Genomic DNA, 12,236 nt, shown 5'->3' with positions numbered 1-12,236 from the left:
GCTCAAGCTCCGCCACTGACCACTGTTACTTCTCGGACACCCTTTGGGATTGGGTCCCTTTTCCTCCAGCTGAGATAGCGCGTGCCCACGCCAGCGCGTCGGCGACGGCAGCACAATGCCGGCGGGGCCGCCGGGGGATGGTTCGTCGTCGTGCACTCGACCATCTTGCAACGGCCTCGCGGCCGCCCGGGTCCACGAGCCGGACGTCGCCATGAGAACCAGGAGCACGGCCGCCACAAGCTTCCTCATCATCGTGGACATGGAGGCCCGGCGATCAATCGAACTGGGCAACTAGCTAGTAGCTATGCTCTTCTGTGCCGTCTATGTGAGTTGTTGTTCGAAAGATTGTCCGGTTATTTATAAGAGTGTGTCACGCGTTGCAGGCCTAGCTAGGTAAGTTACTATGAAAGTTCCTTGCATCGTTTTTACGTGTGTGGCCTGACGGTAAACTTGTCATGTATGAAACCAGTTCGAGCTTGCAATGCATCGATGTACGTGGTTTTTACGTGTCTTTCCTGCATAACTTGGAAGTCGTCGAGTCGCCGACGCATAGATTCTCACGAACTTGAGCAGCTAGTTCAGATATGAACGTACTGGCATTGGCCCTTGTTCAACAGGCTAGTTCTCTAGAGTGTAGTACAATGTAGTGCAACCCTTGCTCAGAAGATGTAGTACTAGCTTTCGGCCGCACACCGTGTGTCCGGGTTTGCCGTGAACGTTGTGGGTATGCCTATCCCACCTACCCAGTGACGTCAGCTGGGAACTCGCAACACGTACCGATGGCATTGAGGAGTGAAGACTAAACTAGACTGCCCGATCAAGCGGATAAACATTTTTTTCAGAAAATCTTTCAATCTATTCATCTTTAATCATGACAGTACATCGAACATCAGAAATAATAAAAAGTATATTCAAATCGTAGAACACCTAACAACGACTATAAGCACTGAAGCGAGCCGAGCAGAGAAGCGTATATACTACCGACATATGTTCAACACATGTTTGCTTACTGCGCCAGGAACACGTCCGGTGCAATACTGTAGCTCTGTGTATGACTGTATGTATTTTGTTTTCTACTTTAAAGTTTCACGACGTGTATATATATATATATATATATATATATATATATATATATATATATATATATATATATATATATATAGGCTAATTCTGGGCTGCCCAATAGTCATATTTCGCAGGCAACATGTCAGTTCCATAGCATTTTCGTTTAAGTATGAGCTCAGCCAATCTGATGTTAATTAGTCGTGGAGCGCGTGAGCCCACAGTCAGAATTTCCTACTCGACTCAAAGGAGTTACAGAGAGAAGACGAAGACTCCATTGGGAAGGACCCATGATACTCATGCTCCGGAGTCCGGACAAGGAGCACCCTTGGATCTTCATGGACTCTGTTCTAGCCGTTCATCGGATGCAAGCATTCAACGGACCATGCTACTCTTTTTTCAGGGGGGGGACGGTAGGGCAGTGGTACTGCCAAGTCGAGCGGCAACGTTATTACTACTCCACGTGTGTGTCTAGTTGCTTAACACATTCATTCTTCCACGACGGATAGATGTACCTTTCGGTGGCTTCGTCTCTGCCGTGAGCATCGTGCCCATCTCAACAAGTCACGGCATACAAGGAAAGTTGCAATACCCGGCATGCATCCATGCACTAGTAGAAAAAGGCCCATTCATCCCGGTTTATCAGGCTCATTTGTTCCGGTTCGGGAACCGGGACTAAAGGGTCGGTATTAAAGCCCAACACTTTTAGTCCCGGTTCTTATACCAACCGGGACAGGTGGGGCTCCACATGGCCGCTGCGGCTTGCCCAGGCCGGGGGAGGGGGCCTTTTGTCCCGATTGGTGCCACCAACCGGGACCAAAAGGCTTTCACGCGTCAGCAGTTCATGGGCTGGGTTTTTTGTTTTTTTTTCTGGAAGGGAGAGGGGTTTGGGGGATTTGGGGGGTTTGTAGGGTTAATTATTATGTTAGCTAGCTAATAGAGAGCAGTGTCCTCTCTTATATATCTTCGTGCTTGGTCGACGCTACGTACTATACGTATAGAGAGAACTCGACACGCTAGCTAGCTAGTAAGCAAATGAAGGAAACCATTAAGTACAGAAGATCATCATGAACATATACACAGAGAGAAGTGATCGACCTCTCCTTCTCCGATAGATTGGTCGAACAACAAGTTTTCGTATATCTATCCGACCCTACTGGCTACACACACACACACACACACACACACACACACACACACACACATATATATATATATACAATATAAGATCTCTTACAAAATCCCCTAATATCTGAACTCAACTTCCACATGGTATTCTTCGTGTTTGTTGATGGCGTGGTCAAGAAAGAATCCCGTCAATTCTTCTTGAATTGTTCGTATGCGATCTTGTGGTAGGAGTTCATCCTGCATCCGTCACATCTAATTTGAAGAAGGGGGTCAATACATATATATGAATGAAACTCAACACAAATGATGGTAATAAAATAAAATTGTAAATATTATTGCTTACGCACTTCATATTGTTGTTTAGAGTAGCCCCACTCACAGGTGGTGTGGCGGATGAACTCACAAATGTAGTATCCACAGAAATCATTTCCGGGTTCCTGCCACAACCACTTTACAAGAAATAGAGGTCAATCAAACTGATAAGCAAGCATGCTAAATGGTATTGATGAAACTAGCTAGAATTAATGGGAGATGCGCGGAACTAGCTAGTAGTTAGTACTTACTTTCGGGTGGTTAAATCGCAGCTGCGCCGGCAGTCCCGGAGCTTATGCAGTGAACTTTTTCCAAACCCTGCCAGACAAAGAAAACAATTACTTGATATCAGGAAATGAACAAAGTTGCCGATATGGTGCACCAATGATCGATTGAACTTACTTCTCGAGCATTTTAGTCATGGTCGCATACTTCTCCAGATTTTTTCATTTGGAGTGTGTGACGATTACTAGTCCCTGCTCAAGCTTAATCTCTAGCAAAATAAAGTGGAAGTTGCGCACGCATGCATAACTCATCAATTACATTACTATAACCTCAAGTAATAAGGGAATCTGAATATGCACAAGACAGTAACACTCACTTGTATTCGTAAGGAAAGAGTATTGTAGCTTTGTTTTGATTTAGAAGTAACGATCGTAGCAAGTTGGCCTCGGGGTCTGTGGGATCATGTTTAATATTTCATCATCCATGAGATTTGTGTTAATGAACCCAATATCACCTACTTACCTTTTCTTCAATTCGGCGATCTTCAATCTGCATATGCAATGAAAGAGCTGAGCTATATATAGAGACTTAATTAATTACAGAGAAGTAGTACTTACAAACAGTATCAAGTGATGATTGTTTTACCGATGGCCTTTTGATTGAAAAACTGGAAGAACTCCTCATATGGAACAGACAACAAATCAATTCCAACAAGGTCGTTCTCCTCTTTAACTCTCAGCGTCAAGTATTTTTCCCAGACTTCCAGCACATGTCCATGTACCAATCATGGAATCTTCGCATCATCGTTGTTAGGGAAGTACCAGGTCTGACGAGAGGCTTCCCGTGCTGTAATCTTAATGTGTCCACCTCCATTGTTTCAAAAAGTGCATTGTCGTCGAGCATGTAATCTCCAGGATTGGTACCGGGCAGCATCCCTGGAAGATTAGCGACGATATCGCTAGACACATTGAGCGGGGGGGCACGATTGCTTCGCTTTTTCGCCGAGCTGGGGATTTTTTTCCCCTTTTCTTCGTTCTACTAGCCTTTGATCAGTGCAAGTACTTCCCGACCTCTCCGCTTCCTTATATGTGAACATGCTGCTAATATTGCTAGACCCGCACTAGTAGAAAAGGGGGCAATGGTCCAGGCCGGGTCAGCCCATTAGTCCCGATTCAATCCAGAACCGGGACCAATGGGGGCATTGGACCCAGTTCGTGAGCCCCGGGGGCCGGCCGGGCCACGTGGGCCATTGGTCCCGGTTCGTCTGGACCTTTTGGTCCCGGTTGGTGGGACGAACCGGGACCAATGTGCCTTGCTCCTGTCCCATCACCATTGGACCCAGTTGGTCGCCTGAACCGGGACCAAAGGCTTCCCTTTAGTCCCGGTTCAAGCCACGAACCGGGACCAATTAGTTGCCTATATATACCCCGCGAGCAGAGCACTCTCACTGCTCTGTTTTTCGTGGCATGCGAGGAGGGAGCTTTGTGGTGCTCTAGCTCACCTCCTATGCACACGAGGTGTTCGATGGAATGCCCGAGACGCACTACTTAAGCTTTCTCCTCTCCAAGCTCCACCTCCAAGCTCCATTTTCCTCAATATTTGTCAAGGTTTAGCGGTCTGTCACGTCCCGTCCCCGTCTTCACCGCCGTTGATCGCCCGCGCCGATCTCGTCGCCGGCACCACCGTGGTGAGCCTCTTACTTGTATGTTTATATAGATACTTGTATAATTTTCTTACTTTTATTATTGCATCTTATATAGTGCGATGGTTTTGGTATCCGCCCCCGTCGGCCCTCGTCCTGTCTATGATTCGGATGTGGTATATATTATCTTTTCATAACTATTGGTTCATTTATTGTTTATGACAATTATGCCAACCAACGTGACATAGATTTTATTTATCTAGGAGGTTGTTGAACCGGAAATTCCAACCGACCCTATTGTCGAGAGGTTAAATTTAGTTGAAGAAGAAAACAATTTGTTGAAGGAAAAAATTAGAAAAATTGAGGAGGAGAAGATGATATTGGAGTTGCATGTTGTGGATGTCGTCGATGATCACAAGATCAAGATGGATGCAATGCGCTTGAAGATTAGAAAGATTAGAAAATATGACATTCATACCGAGGCTTGGTATCATTATGCCGTTGGATCAGTTGTTACATTGGTTGCGATTATGATCACATTTGTTTTCGCATTGAAATGTTTTACATAGTTTCAGTGTATGGTTTAATTAATTTAGATGCTCTGCAGAGCTTTATGTTGTTAGATGAGAACTATGTATGTACTTTGGTTTTAGTGTGATGATGAACTTCTATTAATTTGGTTTTAGTGTGCTATAATGATTTTTGACATACTTAATTATATATAATGCACGCAGGTGAACCGGCAATGGATGTACGGTTCAAGACACACCTCCGAGTACATTAAGGGCGTGCATGATTTTCTCGAAGTGGCTGAGGCAAAAAAGCAGAATGGTTTTATGTGTTGTCCATGCCCTATATGTGGGAATACGAAGTCTTACTCTGACCGGAAAATCCTCCACACCCACCTGCTTTACAAGGGTTTCATGCCACACTATAATGTTTGGACGAGGCACGGAGAAATAGGGGTTATGATGGAAGATGGCGAAGAAGAAGAGTACGATGACAACTATGTGCCCCTTGAATACGGTGATGCTACTGAACATCAAGAGGAACCAGACGATGTGCACGATGATGCTGCAACGGGCGAAGCTGCTGAAGATCAAGAGGAACCAGACGATGTGCCCGATGATGATGATCTCCGCCGGGTCATTGTCGATACAAGGACGCAATGCGAAAGTCAAAAGGAGAAGCTGAAGTTCGATCGCATGTTAGAGGACCACAAAAAAGGGTTGTACCCCAATTGCGAAGATGGCAACACAAAGCTCGGTACCGTACTGGAATTGCTGCAGTGGAAGGCAGAGAATGCTGTACCTGACAAAGGATTTGAGAAGCTACTGAAAATATTGAAGAAGAAGCTTCCAAAGGATAACGAATTGCCCGACAGTACATACGCAACAAAGAAGGTCGTATGCCCTCTAGGATTGGAGGTGCAGAAGATACATGCATGCCCTAATGACTGCATCCTCTACCGCGGTGCGTACAAGGATCTGAACGCATGCCCGGTATGCGGTGCATTACGGTATAAGATCAGACGAGATGACCCTGGTGATGTTGACGGCGAGCCCCCCAGGAAGAGGGTTCCTGCGAAGGTGATGTGGTATGCTCCTATAATACCACGGTTGAAACGTCTGTTCAGAAATGGAGAGCATGCCAAGTTGATGCGATGGCACAGTGAGGACCGTAAGAAAGACGGGAAGTTGAGAGCACCCGCTGACGGGTCGCAGTGGAGAAAAATCGAGAGAAAGTACTGGGATGAGTTTGCAAGTGAGCCAAGGAACGTATGGTTTGCTTTAAGCGCGGATGGCATTAATCCTTTCGGGGAGCATAGCAGCAATCACAGCACCTGGCCCGTGACTCTATGTATGTATAACCTTCCTCCTTGGATGTGCATGAAGCGGAAGTTCATTATGATGCCAGTTCTCATCCAAGGCCCTAAGCAACCCGGCAACGACATTGATGTGTACCTAAGGCCATTAGTTGAAGAACTTTTACAGCTATGGAATGGAAACGGTGTACGTACGTGGGATGAGCACAGGAGGAATTTTACCTAAAGGCGTTGCTGTTCGTGACCATCAACGATTGGCCCGCTCTCAGTAACCTTTCAGGACAGACAAATAAGGGATACCACGTATGCACGCACTGTTTACTTGACACCGATAGTATATACCTGGCAAGCTGCAGGAAGAATGTGTACCTGGGCCATCGTCGATTTCTTCCGACCAACCATCAATGTCGAAAGAAAGGCAATCATTTCAAAGGCGAGGCAGATCACCGGAAGAAGCCCGCCATGCGTACCGGTGATCACATACTTGCTATGGTCAATGATTTACACGTAATCTTTGGAAAGGGTCCCGGCGGACTAGCTGTTCCGAGTGACGCTGGGGGACACGCACCCATGTGGAAGAAGAAATCTATATTTTGGTACCTACCCTACCGGAAAGACCTAGAGGTCCGCTCTTCGATTGACGTGATGCACGTGACGAAGAACCTTTGCGTGAACCTCCTAGGCTTCCTGGGCGTGTATGGGAAGACAAAAGATACAGCTGAGGCACGGGAGGACCTGCAACGTTTGCACGAAAAAGATGGCATGCCTCCAAAGCAGTATGAAGGTCCTGCCAGCTATGCTCTTACCAAAGAAGAGAAGGAAATCTTCTTTGAATGCCTGCTTAGTATGAAGGTCCCGACTGGCTTCTCGTTGAATATAAAAGGAATAATAAATATGGCAGAGAAAAAGTTTCAGAACCTAAAGTCTCATGACTGCCACGTGATTATGACGCAACTGCTTCCGGTTGCATTGAGGGGGCTTCTACCGGAAAACGTCTGATTAGCCATTGTGAAGCTATGTGCATTCCTTAATGCAATCTCTCAGAAGGTGATCGATCCAGAAATCATACCAAGGCTAAGGAGTGATGTGGCGCAATGTCTTGTCAGTTTCGAGCTGGTGTTCCCACCATCCTTCTTCAATATCATGACGCACATCCTAGTTCATCTAGTTGACGAGATTGTCATTCTGGGCCCCGTATTTCTACACAATATGTACCCCTTTGAGAGGTTCATGGGAGTCCTAAAGAAATATGTCCGTAACCGCGCTAGGCCAGAAGGAAGCATCTCCATGGGCCATCAAACAGAGGATGGCATCGGGTTTTGTGTTGACTTCATTCCTGGCCTTAAGAAGATAGGTCTCCCTCAATCGCGGTATGAGGGGAGACTGACCAGAAAAGGCACGCTTGGAAGGGACTCAATAATATGCAGAGACGGATATTCTTGGTCTCAAGCACGCTACACAGTTCTACAGAACTCTACCTTGGTGACCCTGTATGTCGATGAACACAAGAACAGTCTGCGCTCCAAACACCCGGAGCAGTGCGACGACTGGATTACATGTGAACACATCAGGACTTTCAGCAGTTGGTTGGAAGCATGTCTCAGAGGTGACAACACTGTTTGTGATGAGCTGTACTTGTTGTCCAGGGGACCATCTTCGACTGTTACGATTTGGAATGGATACGAGATAAATGGGAATACATTTTGCACGATTGACCAAGATCAAAAGAGCACCAACCAAAACAGCGGTGTCCGCTTTGATGCAACAACCGAGAGGGGAAAGGACACATATTATGGTTACATAGTGGACATATGGGAACTTGACTATGGACATGATTTTAAGGTCCCTTTGTTTAAGTGCAAATGGGTCAATCTGTCAGGAGGCGGGGTACAGGTAGACCCACAGTATGGAATGACAACAGTGGATCTGAAAAATCTTGGATACACTGACGAACCGTTCATCCTAGGCAATGATGTGGCACAGGTTATCTATGTGAAGGACATGTCTACCAGACCGAGAAAGAGAAAAGATAAGGAAGCGAATACATCATACGATGAGCCAAAGCGCCACATAGTTCTTGCAGGAAAAAGGGACATCGTGGGAGTGGAGGACAAGACAGACATGTCTGAAGATTATGAAAAGTTTCATGAAATTCCTCCCTTCAAAGTCAAGGCTGACCCCAGCAACCTGATAAACGATGAAGATTATCCATGGTTACGGCGCAATAAGCAAATGACACAAGCGAAGAAAAAGTGAAGATTTTCTCCCGCAACTATTATGATGATACCATGCCAACTTTGTAACTGACGAGTATGATACCATTGTCCATTTTGTATATGCACATGCTATGTGTGGGTCAATTTATGATACCATGCCAACTTTTAACTTTTTCAGAGTTCATTTGAAATGCTTTAATGTCTTATGGTTCGGCCCTCGTAATAATTAAAAATAGGAACAATAAGTATTTTGTTGTAAGTAGAAACAAAATAAAATAAATAAAGAAAGAAAGAGAACAAAAAACAAAAAAAGTATTTTCAAATTTGAAAAGTAATGGCAGTAACAAAAAGTTTATAATTTTCCTAAAACTAAAAGCAAAAAGAATTAAAAAATAAAGCAAAAAACAAAAGAAAATAAATAATGCAGAAAACAAAACGAAAAAACAACAATAAGTATTTTGTTGTAAGTAGAAACAAAATAAAATAAATAAAGCAAGAAAGAAAACAAAAAAACAAAAAAAGTGTTTTCAAATTTGAAAAGTAATGGCACTAACAGGAAGTTTATAATTTTCCTAAAACTAAAAGCAAAAAGAATTAAAAAATAAAGCAAAAAACAAAAGAAAATAAATAATGCAGAAAACAAAACAAAAAAACTAGAAAAAAATAAAAATAGCAACAATAAGTAAGGAAAACAAAAAAACAAAAAAAATGCCTCCTACTGGGCCCCCACGACTTGAATACGACTTGAAACCCTACTATGGGCCAGGATTCAGGCCCGCAGTAGGCCCAGAAGGCCCATCAGGCAAAGCAGTAGCTAGTAGGCCCGTAAGCCTGCAGTGGATAGGAGCTCGAGAGGGGTGCGGCAGTGGGGCTTATAAACCACTGCGTGCCCCTCTCAACTAGCGAGGTGGGACTAAACTTTGGCCGTGACGCGGGCAGCACAGGGGCCTTTGGTCCCGGTCGGTGGCTCCAACCGGGACTAAAGGGGGTGCATTGGTACCGGTTCGTGGCCCCAACCGATACCAATGCCCACCCTTTAGTCCCGGTTGGTGCCTCCAACCGGGACCAAAGGCCGCTGTTTCCCGCCCTTTGGGCTGCTGAAAAGAGGCCTTTGGTCCCGGTTGGTGGCTCCAACCGGGACTAAAGGGGGCATTAGTCCCGGTTGGAGCCACCAATCGGGACCAATGCTCTTGCTATATATACAGGACTTAGCAGTTTTCGCCAAAACCCATCTCTTTCTTCTCGCCCCGATGCCTCTGCTCCTCGTCGCCGTCGCCGCCGAGCCCTGCCCTGATGCCGTCAGGCTGGTCCAGCTCGCTGTCGCCGCCGCCGAGCCACTGCCCCGACACCGTCGCCGTGCCTGCTGCCCCTGCCGGCCCCGACACCATCGTCGTCGCCGCGCGCGCCACCGGCCGTTCCCCGACCCCGTCGCCGTCGCCGCGTGCGCCGCCCCTTCCCCGACCCCGTCGTCGTCGCCGCGCGCGCCGCCCCTTTCCCAACCCCGTCGCCGTTGCCCCGACCACACGCCGCCGCCTTTGGTCCGGCCGCCGGCGCCCTTTCCTCTTTTTTTTATATATGCAGAAGTTTATATATGCAAAAATTTAAAATTTATACATATATGCAAGTATATATGTATTGTTTTTGCATTTTTTTGTGTATATGTGTTTTTATGTGTATATATGTGTACATGTTCATAGTAATTTTTTTCATAAGTGTATTTTTTTGTTCATTGCAATTTTTTCATATATATAATGTATATATGTATGTGGTAGCTATATATATGATGAATGGATGTGGCTATATATGTATGTATGAATATAATGTTCATAGCATTTTTTTGTTTATATATGTTTTTTCATATATGTATTAATTTTATATTTAGGTTGTTAGTAGATATCGATTTTAGGTTAGTGCATTTTAGGTTAGTGTAGAGGAGAAAGTAAAATAAGGAAAAGGAAGAAAAGAGGAAGAAGGAAGGAAGAAGGAAGAAGGAAGAAGAAGAAGAAAAAGAATGAGAGGAAAAAGGAAAATAAGAAGAGGAAGAAAGGAGAAAAAGAAGAGAGGAAGAAGAGGAGAAATAAATAAGAAGAGGAAAAAAGAAGAAAAAGAAGAGGAGAAGAATAAAGGAATAGAGGAGAAGAAGAAAAAATAGAAGAAAAAAATTCTATTTTTTCTTCTTCTCCTCTATTCCTTTCTTCTTCTCCTCTTTTTCTTCTTCTTTTTTTTCTTCTTCTTCTTCCTTCTTCCTTCTTCCTCTTTTCTTCCTTTTCCTTAATTATTTTCCTTTCTCGAGGGAGAAGAAGAAAAAGAAGAGTAGAATAAGAAAGAAAGGAATAGAGGAGAAAGAAGAAATTTCAACACGAGGGGGTGGTACCGATACCCCCTCCCCGATAACATTATTTTCCCATGTATATGTATGTCGCGTCGTTGTCGATATAACCCCCTCTAGATAACTTCGACATGAGGGGCGGTCGATATATATACCCCCTCTCGACCGTGATAACTTATACAACGGCAGCACCCCCCGGCCCTCGGCCCTCTCGCTCGACCAAAACTCTCGAGGACACCCAAACCCTAGAGAGAAAACAATGTTGGTCTCCTACCCCCTCTCGCCGCGCCCCTACCCAACAAATTAACTCTCTTGAGGCCACCCAAATTTACCAAGTTAAAAGAGTGTTGTCGTCGAGGCCACCCCAAACCCTTGAAGCGTTGTGTCGAGGCGACCCCAAACCCTAGAGAAGCAGCGTCGAGGCCACTAACATGATTCCTTATTGTGATTAGCTAGCTAGTTCTACGTTTGCCACTAATAATTGACATGTTGTAAATATTTGCAGAAACTATGGAGCACTCCCGAGACGAGGAAACAGAAGCGATGTTGGGGACATAATCGCAAATGGAAGTGATGATGTTGCGTCATTTCTCCTCGACACCGATGGTCAGCTGGATGAAGAAGAGGGCTATGTTCATGATGGCTTCGGCCCATTAATGCCGGTACAAGAAGAGGACTATGTTCATGATGGCCCCGGTGACACAATGGAGGTACAAGAAGGAGACCGTGCTGACTGCTCCGGTGACCGAACTGAGTCCGGCCAGGTATATATATATTAGTTAAGCCCATGCTGACTAGTTAATTGATGCTTCCATTGTTTTGGTATATGTACACATATTAATTACTCTCATCTTTCTTCCTTATAATTTCTAGCCCTCCGGATCGAGCACAACTTCGGTAAGGAGACGAGGCCCAAAGAAAAAGTTGAGCTCGAATGAAAAGTTTGAGATCATAGAAATCGCGCCCGACGGCGAACCAATTGAACCCATCCAGACAAGGAAGGCATTTTCTGCTCAGTGCGGGGTTCTCGTTTGGGACAAGATCCCGATCAGCATCCAGCAATGGTATAAGCCTAAGGAGGAAGACCCTGAGGTGTCTTATGTCAATGATATGCAGAAAGAAGATCTTTGGACTAAGCTGAAGGCAAATTTCACCCTACTGCCAGAGGAGGATCTGGAGAATCCAGTTAAAGAGCAATTAATCAAGTCTTGTGCTCTTAAGAAGATGGCAACCCTAATGAGGAGGTGGAGGAAAGAGCTGAACCAGTTTGTCGAAAAAAAAGACACCAGAATTCATCGGAAAATATGAGAAGATCAAAGATCACTGGCCCGCATTTGTGGCCCACAAGACATCGGAAAAGAGTAAGAAGATGTCGGCGAGAAACAAGGAAAATGCTGCGAAGAAGAAGCTTCACCATCGCACGGGGTCAGGTGGCTACCTCAAAGCGTGACCTAAGTGGTCCAAGGCTGAGCATGATCTGCTTGAAAAAGGGACCGA

Source organism: Triticum dicoccoides, chromosome 6B, assembly GCF_002162155.2.
Source record: "Triticum dicoccoides isolate Atlit2015 ecotype Zavitan chromosome 6B, WEW_v2.0, whole genome shotgun sequence".
In the NCBI taxonomy this organism is placed as follows: domain Eukaryota; kingdom Viridiplantae; phylum Streptophyta; class Magnoliopsida; order Poales; family Poaceae; genus Triticum; species Triticum dicoccoides.
This window is presented reverse-complemented; position numbering follows the sequence as displayed.